The following is a 16,448-nucleotide window of genomic DNA, read 5'->3' as shown; positions in this document are numbered from 1 at the left end:
CAGTTGTTCTTTATGTCCAGAGTTTATGACTAAAGGTCAGTAGGTCAGTGGTTTCACAGATAAGAATACACATAGAGAGTGTGTCATATAATGGAATGAAATAGTTAAATATTTTTCATAGAAACATCTCAGAATTTTTGAAAATGTTTATGTACAAATTCTGACTCACTAAAATGTATTAATGAGTATTGTATTAATGTTTATTGTATTGTTTGTATTGGAAAAAAGAGAATCAGAGACATTTATTATTTAAGATGAATGCACTTATTATTTGTTGAATATCGTGCATTGAGGGGGAATATGTTAGAAGTTTTTGAGGTAATTAATATCTTAAAAGATAAAAGTTTCTGAAAATATATGTAAGTTATATGTTCAGTGGTAAGTGATGGTTTCTGAAGGTCACACAACAGCAGATCGTATAGATAGGAGTGGATTTGCTGAGTAGGTATTTCTATTTTTGAGTTACTAGTCAGAACAATGGGTGGAGTTATGCTACTTATCTATAGACTGAACCATATTGGGTATATATGCAAATGTGGGTGTTATTAGGATATGCTGACATAACATCTTGAAACAGTATAAGAATGGACTAGGGTTATAGGAAAGGTAGGATTGGTGGGAAGAGAAAGGATTCTACACTTTGGAGAATGTAGATCAGAAGACCCATTCCTCCTTCTGAAGCCATCATCATGCCATATGTTACCAGATGTCAATCTTGTCTTTGCTTGTCTTTCTGAACAATAAACGAACTATTGGACGAACGAAGGATTCTTCGATTTCTACTCCAGAAAGTACGTTTGAAATGCCTTGGATGAAAATTACATATCTCCGCTACACACACCCTTTGGAGAAGGGTTACTGATTCACATATAACACAAAGACTTTGCTATTCATTAAGAAACGCCCCTGTGAGTGAGTATGTAGAGTTTCCATTGCACTACATTTGTATTTACTCTCTACACTTCACTTTTTTACACAGCTTTATGTATCGTGAGGGCAAACGCTGTTGCTCTCAAGATAAATAAATCTGAGCTGCAGCTGAATGGCGCATCTGAAAACAAAAAAAATGGTAAATCGCACATATTTGCATTCTACAAGCTGTAAATCACATATCTGCATTCTGCAACCTATAAATCGCACATAACTGCATTCAGAAACCTGTAACTTGCACATATCTGCATTCTGCAGCATTTAAAGCGCACATATCTGCATTCTGAAACCTATGAATCGCACATTACTGCATTCTGCAACCTGTGAATTGCACATATCTGCATTCTGTAAATCGCACATAACTGCATTCAGCAACATGTAAATTGCATATATCTGCAACATGTAAATAGCACATATCTGTATTCTGTAAATCACACATATCTGCATTCTGCAACCTGTAAATTGCACATAACTGCATTCTTAAATCTGTAAATCGCACATATCTGAATTCTTAAATCTGTAAATCGCACATAGCTGCATTCTGAAATCTGCAATTTGCACATATCTGCATTCTGTAACCTGTAAATCGCACATATCTGCATTCAGCCACCTGTAAATTTGAAAAAATTGGGGTCTATTAGACCCTAGATCTTTCCTCTGCCCTCAAAGCATCTGACCACACCGTTCGGTGTGATAAAATGCTTTCCCAATGGCGATGTTTATATCCGGGAGGGGGGACATTCCCTCCCACTGCTTGTAAAAGCAGTCTAGAGGCTAATTAGCCACTAGGATTGCTTTACATGAAAGCCGATCACTATCTGAAAAGAATGATACCAAGATGATACCTAAACCCGCAGGCATCATTCTGGTATAACCATTCAAATTCCAGAAACATACCAGTACGTTGCTGGTCCTTGTTGGACATATATTGTAATCTTTTTTTCATGCAGCCTGTTGGCTGAAGGATAAAAGAGATTGATCGGTGGGTATGCCCACCATTAGAATACCTCCCTTCATCCACCCACTTCTAATGATGGGCATACATGCACCATTTATATATGCCAAAGCATGGGGGCATCCTCCCGCAAAAAAGTTATGCCACGTACACACGGTCGGACTTTTCAACGGGCAAGCCATCTTTCGTAATTTCGACCATATGTATGCGGATTAGGAGCAAAATCGCTCCTCCGTCCCTGCTGCCCCCATGCTTCAGCATATATGCTCTTTTTTCTAACTGTGGTGTTGAAATCACCTCCTACAGCACTGGAGTCACAGCTTTATGTATCCTGAGGGCAAATGCTGCTGCTCTCAAGATAAATAAATCTGCGCTGCAGCTGAATGGCGCATCTGAAAACAAAAAAATGGTAAATCGCACATATTTGCATTCTACAAGCTGTAAATCACATATCTGCATTCTGCAACCTATAAATCGCACATAACTGCATTCAGAAACCTGTAACTTGCACATATCTGCATTCTGCAGCATTTAAAGCGCACATATCTGCATTCTGAAACCTATGAATCGCACATTACTGCATTCTGCAACCTGTGAATTGCACATATCTGCATTCTGTAAATCGCACATAACTGCATTCAGCAACATGTAAATTGCATATATCTGCAACATGTAAATAGCACATATCTGTATTCTGTAAATCACACATATCTGCATTCTGCAACCTGTAAATTGCACATAACTGCATTCTTAAATCTGTAAATCGCACATATCTGAATTCTTAAATCTGTAAATCGCACATAGCTGCATTCTGAAATCTGCAATTTGCACATATCTGCATTCTGTAACCTGTAAATCGCACATATCTGCATTCAGCCACCTGTAAATTTGAAAAAATTGGGGTCTATTAGACCCTAGATCTTTCCTCTGCCCTCAAAGCATCTGACCACACCGTTCGGTGTGATAAAATGCTTTCCCAATGGCGATGTTTATATCCGGGAGGGGGACATTCCCTCCCACTGCTTGTAAAAGCAGTCTAGAGGCTAATTAGCCACTAGGATTGCTTTACATGAAAGCCGATCACTATCTGAAAAGAATGATACCAAGATGATACCTAAACCCGCAGGCATCATTCTGGTATAACCATTCAAATTCCAGCAACATACCAGTACGTTGCTGGTCCTTGTTGGACATATATTGTAATCTTTTTTTCATGCAGCCTGTTGGCTGAAGGATAAAAGAGATTGATCGGTGGGTATGCCCACCATTAGAATACCTCCCTTCATCCACCCACTTCTAATGATGGGCATACATGCACCATTTATATATGCCAAAGCATGGGGGCATCCTCCCGCAAAAAAGTTATGCCACGTACACACGGTCGGACTTTTCAACGGGCAAGCCATCTTTCGTAATTTCGACCATATGTATGCGGATTAGGAGCAAAATCGCTCCTCCGTCCCTGCTGCCCCCATGCTTCAGCATATATGCTCTTTTTTCTAACTGTGGTGTTGAAATCACCTCCTACAGCACTGGAGTCACAGCTTTATGTATCCTGAGGGCAAATGCTGCTGCTCTCAAGATAAATAAATCTGCGCTGCAGCTGAATGGCGCATCTGAAAACAAAAAAATGGTAAATTGCACATATTTGCATTCTACAAGCTGTAAATCACATATCTGCATTCTGCAACCTATAAATCGCACATAACTGCATTTTGAAACCTGTAACTTGCACATATCTGCATTCTGCAGCATTTAAATCGCACATATCTGCGTTCTGAAACCTATAAATTGCACATAACTGCATTCTGCAACCTGTAAATTGCACATATCTGCATTCTGTAAATCGCACATAACTGCATTCAGCAACCTGTAAATTGCACATATCTGCAACATGTAAATAGCACATATCTGTATTCTGTAAATTGCACATATCTGCATTCTGCAACCGGTAAATTGCACATATCTGAATTCTTAAATCTGTAAATCGCACATATCTGAGTTCTTAAATCTGTAAATCGCGCATAGCTGCATTCTGAAATCTGCAATTCGCACATATCTGCATTCTGTAACCTGTAAATCGCACATATCTGCATTCATCAACCTGTAAATTTGAAAAAATTGGGGGTCTATTAGACCCTAGATCTTACCTCTGCCCTCAAAGCATCTGACCACACCGTTCGGTGTGATAAAATGCTTTCCCACTGGAAATGTTTATATCCAGGAGGGGGGACATTCCCTCCCACTGCTTGTAAAAGCAGTCTAGAGGCTAATAAGCCACTAGGATTGCTTTTACATGAAAGCCGATCACTATCTGAAAAGAATACCAAGATGATACCTAAACCCGCAGGCATCATTCTGGTATAACCATTCAAATTCCAACAACATACCAGTACGTTGCTGGTCCTTGTTGGACATATATTGTAATTTTTTTTCATGCAGCCTGTTGGCTGAAGAAAAAAAAAAGAGATTGATCGGTGGGTATGCCCACCATTAGAATACCTCCCTTCATCCACCCACTTCTAATAGTGGGCATACATGCACCATTTATATATGCCGAAGCATGGGGGCATCCTCCCGCAAAAAAGTTATGCCACGTACACACGGTCAGACTTTTCCATGGGCAAGCCATCTTTCAGAATTTCGACCATATGTATGCGGATTAGGAGCAAAATCGCTCCTCCGTCCCTGCTGCCCCCATGCTTCAGCATATATGTTCTTTTTTTTAACTGTGGTGTTGAAATCACCTCCTACAGCACTGGAGTCACAGCTTTATGTATCGTGAGGGCAAATGCTGTTGCTCTCAAGATAAATAAATCTGCGCTGCAGCTGAATAGCGCATCTGAAAACAAAAAAAATTGTAAATCGCACATATTTGCCTTCTGCAACCTGTAAATCACATATCTGCATTCTGCAATCTAAAAATCGCACATAACTGCAATCTGAAACCTGTAACTTGCACATATCTGCATTCTGTAAATCGCACATAACTGCATTCAGCAACCTGTAAATTGCACATATCTGCAACATGTAAATAGCACATATTTGTATTCTGTAAATCGCACATATCTGCATTCTGCAACCGGTAAATTGCACATAACTGCATTCTTAAATCTGTAAATCGCACATATCTGAATTCTTAAATCTGTAAATCGCACATAGCTGCATTCTGAAATCTGCAATTCGCACATATCTGCATTCTGTAACCTGTAAATCGCACATATCTGCATTCAGCCACCTGTAAATTTGAAAAAATTGGGGTCTATTAGACCCTAGATCTTTCCTCTGCCCTCAAAGCATCTGACCACACCGTTCGGTGTGATAAAATGCTTTCCCAATGGCGATGTTTATATCCGGGAGGGGGGACATTCCCTCCCACTGCTTGTAAAAGCAGTCTAGAGGCTAATTAGCCACTAGGATTGCTTTACATGAAAGCCGATCACTATCTGAAAAGAATGATACCAAGATGATACCTAAACCCGCAGGCATCATTCTGGTATAACCATTCAAATTCCAGCAACATACCAGTACGTTGCTGGTCCTTGTTGGACATATATTGTAATCTTTTTTTCATGCAGCCTGTTGGCTGAAGGAAAAAAGAGATTGATCGGTGGGTATGCCCACCATTAGAATACCACCCTTCATCCACCCACTTCTAATGATGGGCATACATGCACCATTTATATATGCCGAAGCATGGGGGCATCCTCCCACAAAAAAGTTATGCCACGTACACACGGTCGGACTTTTCCACGGGCAAGCCATCATTCGGAATTTCGACCATATGTATGCGGATTAGGAGCAAAATCGCTCCTCCATCCCTGCTGCCCCCATGCTTCAGCATATATGCTCTTTTTTTTAACTGTGGTGTTGAAATCACCTCCTACAGCACTGGAGTCACAGCTTTATGTATCCTGAGGGCAAATGCTGCTGCTCTCAAGATAAATAAATCTGCGCTGCAGCTGAATGGCGCATCTGAAAACAAAAAAATGGTAAATCGCACATATTTGCATTCTACAAGCTGTAAATCACATATCTGCATTCTGCAACCTATAAATCGCACATAACTCCATTCTGAAACCTGTAACTTGCACATATCTGCATTCTGCAGCATTTAAATCGCACATATCTGCGTTCTGAAACCTATAAATCGCACATAACTGCATTCTGCAACCTGTAAATTGCACATATCTGCATTCTGTAAATCGCACATAACTGCATTCAGCAACCTGTAAATTGCACATATCTGCAACATGTAAATAGCACATATCTGTATTCTGTAAATTGCACATATCTGCATTCTGCAACCGGTAAATTGCACATATCTGAATTCTTAAATCTGTAAATCGCACATATCTGAGTTCTTAAATCTGTAAATCGCGCATAGCTGCATTCTGAAATCTGCAATTCGCACATATCTGCATTCTGTAACCTGTAAATCGCACATATCTGCATTCAGCAACCTGTAAATTTGAAAAAATTGGGGGTCTATTAGACCCTAGATCTTACCTCTGCCCTCAAAGCATCTGACCACACCGTTCGGTGTGATAAAATGCTTTCCCACTGGAAATGTTTATATCCAGGAGGGGGGACATTCCCTCCCACTGCTTGTAAAAGCAGTCTAGAGGCTAATTAGCCACTAGGATCGCTTTTACATGAAAGCCGATCACTATCTGAAAAGAATACCAAGATGATACCTAAACCCGCAGGCATCATTCTGGTATAACCATTTCAATTCCAGCAACATACCAGTACGTTGCTGGTCCTTGTTGGACATATATTGTAATCTTTTTTTCATGCAGCCTGTTGGCTGAAGGATAAAAGAGATTGATCGGTGGGTATGCCCACCATTAGAATACCTCCCTTCATCCACCCACTTCTAATGATGGGCATACATGCACCATTTATATATGCCAAAGCATGGGGGCATCATCCCGCAAAAAAGTTATGCCACGTACACACGGTCGGACTTTTCAACGGGCAAGCCATCTTTCGTAATTTCGACCATATGTATGCGGATTAGGAGCAAAATCGCTCCTCCGTCCCTGCTGCCCCCATGCTTCAGCATATATGCTCTTTTTTCTAACTGTGGTGTTGAAATCACCTCCTACAGCACTGGAGTCACAGCTTTATGTATCCTGAGGGCAAATGCTGCTGCTCTCAAGATAAATAAATCTGCGCTGCAGCTGAATGGCGCATCTGAAAACAAAAAAATGGTAAATCGCACATATTTGCATTCTACAAGCTGTAAATCACATATCTGCATTCTGCAACCTATATATCGCACATAACTGCATTCTGAAACCTGTAACTTGCACATATCTGCATTCTGCAGCATTTAAAGCGCACATATCTGCATTCTGAAACCTATGAATCGCACATAACTGCATTCTGCAACCTGTGAATTGCACATATCTGCATTCTGTAAATCGCACATAACTGCATTCAGCAACATGTAAATTGCATATATCTGCAACATGTAAATAGCACATATCCGTATTCTGTAAATCGCACATATCTGCATTCTGCAACCGGTAAATTGCACATAACTGTATTCTTAAATCTGTAAATCGCACATATCTGAATTCTTAAATCTGTAAATCGCACATAGCTGCATTCTGAAATCTGCAATTCGCACATATCTGCATTCTGTAACCTGTAAATCGCACATATCTGCATTCAGCAACCTGTAAATTTGAAAAAATTGGGGGTCTATTAGACCCTAGATCTTACCTCTGCCCTCAAAGCATCTGACCACACCGTTCGGTGTGATAAAATGCTTTCCCACTGGAAATGTTTATATCCAGGAGGGGGGACATTCCCTCCCACTGCTTGTAAAAGCAGTCTAGAGGCTAATTAGCCACTAGGATCGCTTTTACATGAAAGCCGATCACTATCTGAAAAGAATACCAAGATGATACCTAAACCCGCAGGCATCATTCTGGTATAACCATTTCAATTCCAGCAACATACCAGTACGTTGCTGGTCCTTGTTGGACATATATTGTAATCTTTTTTTCATGCAGCCTGTTGGCTGAAGGATAAAAGAGATTGATCGGTGGGTATGCCCACCATTAGAATACCTCCCTTCATCCACCCACTTCTAATGATGGGCATACATGCACCATTTATATATGCCAAAGCATGGGGGCATCATCCCGCAAAAAAGTTATGCCACGTACACACGGTCGGACTTTTCAACGGGCAAGCCATCTTTCGTAATTTCGACCATATGTATGCGGATTAGGAGCAAAATCGCTCCTCCGTCCCTGCTGCCCCCATGCTTCAGCATATATGCTCTTTTTTCTAACTGTGGTGTTGAAATCACCTCCTACAGCACTGGAGTCACAGCTTTATGTATCCTGAGGGCAAATGCTGCTGCTCTCAAGATAAATAAATCTGCGCTGCAGCTGAATGGCGCATCTGAAAACAAAAAAATGGTAAATCGCACATATTTGCATTCTACAAGCTGTAAATCACATATCTGCATTCTGCAACCTATATATCGCACATAACTGCATTCTGAAACCTGTAACTTGCACATATCTGCATTCTGCAGCATTTAAAGCGCACATATCTGCATTCTGAAACCTATGAATCGCACATAACTGCATTCTGCAACCTGTGAATTGCACATATCTGCATTCTGTAAATCGCACATAACTGCATTCAGCAACATGTAAATTGCATATATCTGCAACATGTAAATAGCACATATCCGTATTCTGTAAATCGCACATATCTGCATTCTGCAACCGGTAAATTGCACATAACTGTATTCTTAAATCTGTAAATCGCACATATCTGAATTCTTAAATCTGTAAATCGCACATAGCTGCATTCTGAAATCTGCAATTCGCACATATCTGCATTCTGTAACCTGTAAATCGCACATATCTGCATTCAGCAACCTGTAAATTTGAAAAAATTGGGGGTCTATTAGACCCTAGATCTTTTTTTTTTTTTTTCATTCAAATGCCTTTTATTGGTGAAGCAGAATCACACAAAAGTGGGTCACAGCAAAGCACAATAGCTAACGTGTTTCACACTACCAAGAGCGCTGACTCATGACTTGATTCCATATCCTGGTGTCACCAGGATAGACCCTAGATCTTACCTCTGCTCTCAAAGCATCTGACCACACCGTTCGGTGTGATAAAATGCTTTCCCACTGGAAATGTTTATATCCGGGAGAGGGGAAATTCCCTCCCACTGCTTGTAAAAGCAGTCTAGAGTCTAATTAGCCACTAGGATTGCTTTTACATGAAAGCCGATCACTATCTGAAAAGAATAACAAGATGATACCTAAACCCGCAGGCATCATTCTGGTATAACCATTCAAATTCCAGCAACATACCAGTATGTTGCTGGTCCTTGTTGGACATATATTGTAATTTTTTTTTCATGCAGCCTGTTGGCTGAAGGAAAAAAAAAAGAGATTGATCGGTGGGTATGCCCACCATTAGAATACCTCCCTTCATCCACCCACTTCTAATGGTGGGCATACATGCACCATTTATATATGCCGAAGCATGGGGGCATCCTCCCGCAAAAAAGTTATGCCACGTACACACGGTCGGACTTTTCCACGGGCAAGCCATCTTTCGGAATTTCGACCATATGTATGCGGATTAGGAGCGAAATCGATCCTCCGCCCCTGCTGCCCCCATGCTTCAGCATATATGCTCTTTTTTTTAACTGTGGTGTTGAAATCACCTCCTACAGCACTGGAGTCACAGCTTTATGTATCGTGAGGGCAAACGCTGTTGCTCTCAAGATAAATAAATCTGAGCTGCAGCTGAATGGCGCATCTGAAAACAAAAAAATGGTAAATCGCACATATTTGCATTCTACAAGCTGTAAATCACATATCTGCATTCTGCAACCTATAAATCGCACATATCTGCATTCTGAAACCTGTAACTTGCACATATCTGCATTCTGCAGCATTTAAAGCGCACATATCTGCATTCTGAAACCTATGAATCGCACATTACTGCATTCTGCAACCTGTGAATTGCACATATCTGCATTCTGTAAATCGCACATAACTGCATTCAGCAACATGTAAATTGCATATATCTGCAACATGTAAATAGCACATATCTGTATTCTGTAAATTGCACATATCTGCATTCTGCAACCGGTAAATTGCACATATCTGAATTCTTAAATCTGTAAATCGCACATATCTGAGTTCTTAAATCTGTAAATCGCGCATAGCTGCATTCTGAAATCTGCAATTCGCACATATCTGCATTCTGTAACCTGTAAATCGCACATATCTGCATTCAGCCACCTGTAAATTTGAAAAAATTGGGGTCTATTAGACCCTAGATCTTTCCTCTGCCCTCAAAGCATCTGACCACACCGTTCGGTGTGATAAAATGCTTTCCCAATGGCGATGTTTATATCCGCGAGGGGGGACATTTCCTCCAACTGCTTGTAAAAGCAGTCTAGAGGCTAATTAGCCACTAGGATTGCTTTACATGAAAGCCGATCACTATCTGAAAAGAATGATACCAAGATGATACCTAAACCCGCAGGCATCATTCTGGTATAACCATGCAAATTCCAGCAACATACCAGTACGTTGCTGGTCCTTGTTGGACATATATTGTAATCTTTTTTTCATGCAGCCTGTTGGCTGAAGGAAAAAAGAGATTGATCGGTGGGTATGCCCACCATTAGAATACCTCCCTTCATCCACCCACTTCTAATGATGGGCATACATGCACCATTTATATATGCCGAAGCATGGGGGCATCCTCCCGCAAAAAAGTTATGCCACGTACACGCGGTCGGACTTTTCCACGGGCAAGCCATCTTTCGGAACTTCGACCATATGTATGCGGATTAGGAGCGAAATCGCTCCTCCGCCCCTGCTGCCCCCATGCTTCAGCATATATGCTCTTTTTTTAACTGTGGTGTTGAAATCACCTCCTACAGCACTGGAGTCACAGCTTTATGTATCCTGAGGGCAAATGCTGCTCTCAAGATAAATAAATCTGCGCTGCAGCTGAATGGCGCATCTGAAAACAAAAAAATGGTAAATCGCACATATTTGCATTCTACAAGCTGTAAATCACATATCTGCATTCTGCAACCTATAAATCTCACATAACTGCATTCTGAAACCTGTAACTTGCACATATCTGCATTCTGCAGCATTTAAATCGCACATATCTGCATTCTGAAAAGTATAAATCGCGCATAACTGCATTCTGCAACCTGTAAATTACACATATCTGCATTCTGCAAATCGCACATAACTGCATTCAGCAACCTGTAAATTGCACATATCTGCAACATGTAAATAGCACATATCTGTATTCTGTAAATTGCACATATCTGCATTCTGCAACCGGTAAATTGCACATATCTGAATTCTTAAATCTGTAAATCGCACATATCTGAGTTCTTAAATCTGTAAATCACGCATAGCTGCATTCTGAAATCTGCAATTCGCACATATCTGCATTCTGTAACCTGTAAATCGCACATATCTGCATTCAGCAACCTGTAAATTTGAAAAAATTGGGGGTCTATTAGACCCTAGATCTTACCTCTGCCCTCAAAGCATCTGACCACACCGTTCGGTGTGATAAAATGCTTTCCCACTGGAAATTTTTATATCGGGGAGGGGGGACATTCCATCCCACTGCTTGTAAAAGCAGTCTAGAGGCTAATTAGCCACTAGGATTGCTTTTACATGAAAGCCGATCACTATCTGAAAAGAATACCAAGATGATACCTAAACCCACAGGCATCATTCTGGTATAACCATTCAAATTCCAGCAACATACCAGTACGTTGCTGGTCCTTGTTGGACATATATTGTATTTTTTTTCATGCAGCCTGTTGGCTGAAGGAAAAAAAAAGAGATTGATCGGTGGGTATGTACACCATTAGAATACCTCCCTTCATCCACCCACTTCTAATGGTGGGCATACATGCACCATTTATATATGCCGAAGCATGGGGGCATCCTCCCGCAAAAAAGTCATGCCACGTACACACGGTCGGACTTTTCCATGGGCAAGCCATCTTTCGGAACTTCGACCATATGTATGCGGATTAGGAGCGAAATCGCTCCTCCGCCCCTGCTGCCCCCATGCTTCAGCATATATGCTCTTTTTTTTAACTGTGGTGTTGAAATCACCTCCTACAGCACTGGAGTCACAGCTTCATGTATCGTGAGGGCAAACACTGTTGCTCTCAAGATAAATAAATCTGAGCTGCAGCTGAATGGCGCATCTGAAAACAAAAAAATGGTAAATCGCACATATTTGCATTCTACAAGCTGTAAATCACATATCTGCATTCTGAAACCTATAAATCGCACATAACTGCATTCTGAAATCTGTAAATCGCACATATCTGAATTTTTAAATCTGTAAATCGCACATAGCTGCATTTTGAAATCTGCAATTCGCACATATCTGCATTCTGTAACCTGTAAATCGCACATATCTGCATTCAGCCACCTGTAATTTTGAAAAAATTGGGGTCTATTAGACCCTAGATCTTTCCTCTGCCCTCAAAGCATCTGACCACACCGTTCGGTGTGATAAAATGCTTTCCCAATGGCGATGTTTATATCCGGGAGGGGGGACATTCCCTCCCACTGCTTGTAAAAGCAGTCTAGAGGCTAATTAGCCACTAGGATTGCTTTACATGAAAGCCGATCACTATCTGAAAAGAATGATACCAAGATGATACCTAAACCCGCAGGCATCATTCTGGTATAACCACTCAAATTCCAGCAACATACCAGTACGTTGCTGGTCCTTGTTGGACATATATTGTAATCTTTTTTTCATGCAGCCTGTTGGCTGAAGGAAAAAAGAGATTGATCGGTGGGTATGCCCACCATTAGAATACCTCCCTTCATCCACCCACTTCTAATGATGGGCATACTTGCACCATTTATATATGCCGAAGCATGGGGGCATCCTCCCGCAAAAAAGTTATGCCACGTACACACGGTCGGACTTTTCCACGGGCAAGCCATCTTTCGGAATTTCGACCATATGTATGCGGATTAGGAGCAAAATCGCTCCTCCGTCCCTGCTGCCCCCATGCTTCAGCATATATGCTCTTTTTTTAACTGTGGTGTTGAAATCACCTCCTACAGCACTGGAGTCACAGCTTCATGTATCGTGAGGGCAAACACTGTTGCTCTCAAGATAAATAAATCTGAGCTGCAGCTGAATGGCGCATCTGAAAACAAAAAAATGGTAAATCGCACATATTTGCATTCTACAAGCTGTAAATCACATATCTGCATTCTGCAACCTATAAATCGCACATAACTGCATTCTGAAACCTGTAACTTGCACATATCTGCATTCTGCAGCATTTAAAGCGCACATATCTGCATTCTGAAACCTATGAATCGCACATAACTGCATTCTGCAACCTGTGAATTGCACATATCTGCATTCTGTAAATCGCACATAACTGCATTCAGCAACATGTAAATTGCATATATCTGCAACATGTAAAAAGCACATATCCGTATTCTGTAAATCGCACATATCTGCATTCTGCAACCGGTAAATTGCACATAACTGCATTCCTCAATCTGTAAATCGCATATATCAGAATTCTTAAATCTGTAAATCGCACGAAGCTGCATTCTGCAATCTGCAATTCGCACATATCTGCATTCTGTAACCTGTAAATCGCACATATCTGCATTCAGCAACCTGTAAATTTGAAAAAAATTGGGGGTCTATTAGACCCTAGATCTTTTTTTTTTTTTTTTTTTTTTTTTTCATTCAAATGCCTTTTATTGGTGAAGCAGAATCACACAAAAGTGGGTCACAGCAAAGCACAATAGCTAACGTGTTTCACACTACCAAGAGCGCTGACTCATGACTTGATTCCATATCCTGGTGTCACCAGGATAGACCCTAGATCTTACCTCTGCTCTCAAAGCATCTGACCACACCGTTCGGTGTGATAAAATGCTTTCCCACTGGAAATGTTTATATCCGGGAGGGGGGAAATTCCCTCCCACTGCTTGTAAAAGCAGTCTAGAGTCTAATTAGCCACTAGGATTGCTTTTACATGAAAGCCGATCACTATCTGAAAAGAATAACAAGATGATACCTAAACCCGCAGGCATCATTCTGGTATAACCATTCAAATTCCAGCAACATACCAGTACGTTGCTGGTCCTTGTTGGACATATATTGTAATTTTTTTTTCATGCAGCCTGTTGGCTGAAGGAAAAAAAAAGAGATTGATCGGTGGGTATGCCCACCATTAGAATACCTCCCTTCATCCACCCACTTCTAATGGTGGGCATACATGCACCATTTATATATGCCGAAGCATGGGGGCATCCTTCCGCAAAAAAGTTATGCCACGTACACACGGTCGGACTTTTCCACGGGCAAGCCATTTTTCGGAATTTCGACCATATGTATGCGGATTAGGAGCGAAATTGCTCCTCCGCCCCTGCTGCCCCCATGCTTCAGCATATATGCTCTTTTTTTTAACTGTGGTGTTGAAATCACCTCCTACAGCACTGGAGTCACAGCTTTATGTATCGTGAGGGCAAACGCTGTTGCTCTCAAGATAAATAAATCTGAGCTGCAGCTGAATGGCGCATCTGAAAACAAAAAAATGGTAAATCGCACATATTTGCATTCTACAAGCTGTAAATCACATATCTGCATTCTGCAACCTATAAATCGCACATATCTGCATTCTGAAACCTGTAACTTGCACATATCTGCATTCTGCAGCATTTAAAGCGCACATATCTGCATTCTGAAACCTATGAATCGCACATTACTGCATTCTGCAACCTGTGAATTGCACATATCTGCATTCTGTAAATCGCACATAACTGCATTCAGCAACATGTAAATTGCATATATCTGCAACATGTAAATAGCACATATCTGTATTCTGTAAATTGCACATAACTGCATTCTTAAATCTGTAAATCGCACATATCTGAATTCTTAAATCTGTAAATCGCACATAGCTGCATTCTGAAATCTGCAATTCGCACATATCTGCATTCTGTAACCTGTAAATCGCACATATCTGCATTCAGCCACTTGTAAATTTGAAAAAATTGGGGTCTATTAGACCCTAGATCTTTCCTCTGCCCTCAAAGCATCTGACCACACCGTTCGGTGTGATAAAATGCTTTCCCAATGGCGATGTTTATATCCGCGAGGGGGGACATTTCCTCCCACTGCTTGTAAAAGCAGTCTAGAGGCTAATTAGCCACTAGGATTGCTTTACATGAAAGCCGATCACTATCTGAAAAGAATACCAAGATGATACCTAAACCCGCAGGCATCATTCTGGTATAACCATTCAAATTCCAGCAACATACCAGTACGTTGCTGGTCCTTGTTGGACATATATTGTAATCTTTTTTTCATGCAGCCTGTTGGCTGAAGGAAAAAAGAGATTGATCGGTGGGTATGCCCACCATTAGAATACCTCCCTTCATCCACCCACTTCTAATGATGGGCATACATGCACCATTTATATATGCCGAAGCATGGGGGCATCCTCCCGCAAAAAAGTTATGCCACGTACACGCGGTCGGACTTTTCCACGGGCAAGCCATCTTTCGGAACTTCGACCATATGTATGCGGATTAGGAGCGAAATCGCTCCTCCGCCCCTGCTGCCCCCATGCTTCAGCATATATGCTCTTTTTTTTAACTGTGGTGTTGAAATCACCTCCTACAGCACTGTAGTCACAGCTTTATGTATCCTGAGGGCAAATGCTGCTCTCAAGATAAATACATCTTCGCTGCAGCTGAATGGCGCATCTGAAAACAAAAAAATGGTAAATCGCACATATTTGCATTCTACAAGCTGTAAATCACATATCTGCATTCTGCAACCTATAAATCTCACATAACTGCATTCTGAAACCTGTAACTTGCACATATCTGCATTCTGCAGCATTTAAATCGCACATATCTGCATTCTGAAAAGTATAAACCGCGCATAACTGCATTCTGCAACCTGTAAATTGCACATATCTGCATTCTGCAAATCGCACATAACTGCATTCAGCAACCTGTAAATTGCACATATCTGCAACATGTAAATAGCACATATCTGTATTCTGTAAATTGCACATATCTGCATTCTGCAACCGGTAAATTGCACATATCTGAATTCTTAAATCTGTAAATCGCACATATCTGAGTTCTTAAATCTGTAAATCGCGCATAGCTGCATTCTGAAATCTGCAATTCGCACATATCTGCATTCTGTAACCTGTAAATCGCACATATCTGCATTCAGCAACCTGTAAATTTGAAAAAATTGGGGGTCTATTAGACCCTAGATCTTACCTCTGCCCTCAAAGCATCTGACCACACCGTTCGGTGTGATAAAATGCTTTCCCACTGGAAATTTTTATATCGGGGAGGGGGGACATTCCATCCCACTGCTTGTAAAAGCAGTCTAGAGGCTAATTAGCCACTAGGATTGCTTTTACATGAAAGCCGATCACTATCTGAAAAGAATACCAAGATGATACCTAAACCCGCAGGCATCATTCTGGTATAACC

This window comes from Lithobates pipiens, unplaced genomic scaffold (assembly GCF_037356315.1).
Source record: "Lithobates pipiens isolate NorthernLeopardFrog02 unplaced genomic scaffold, aLitPip1_a1.2 Scaffold_18, whole genome shotgun sequence".
Taxonomy (NCBI): Eukaryota; Metazoa; Chordata; class Amphibia; order Anura; family Ranidae; genus Lithobates; species Lithobates pipiens.
The sequence above is the reverse complement of the archived record's forward strand: the minus strand, read 5'-3'. Positions refer to the sequence as shown.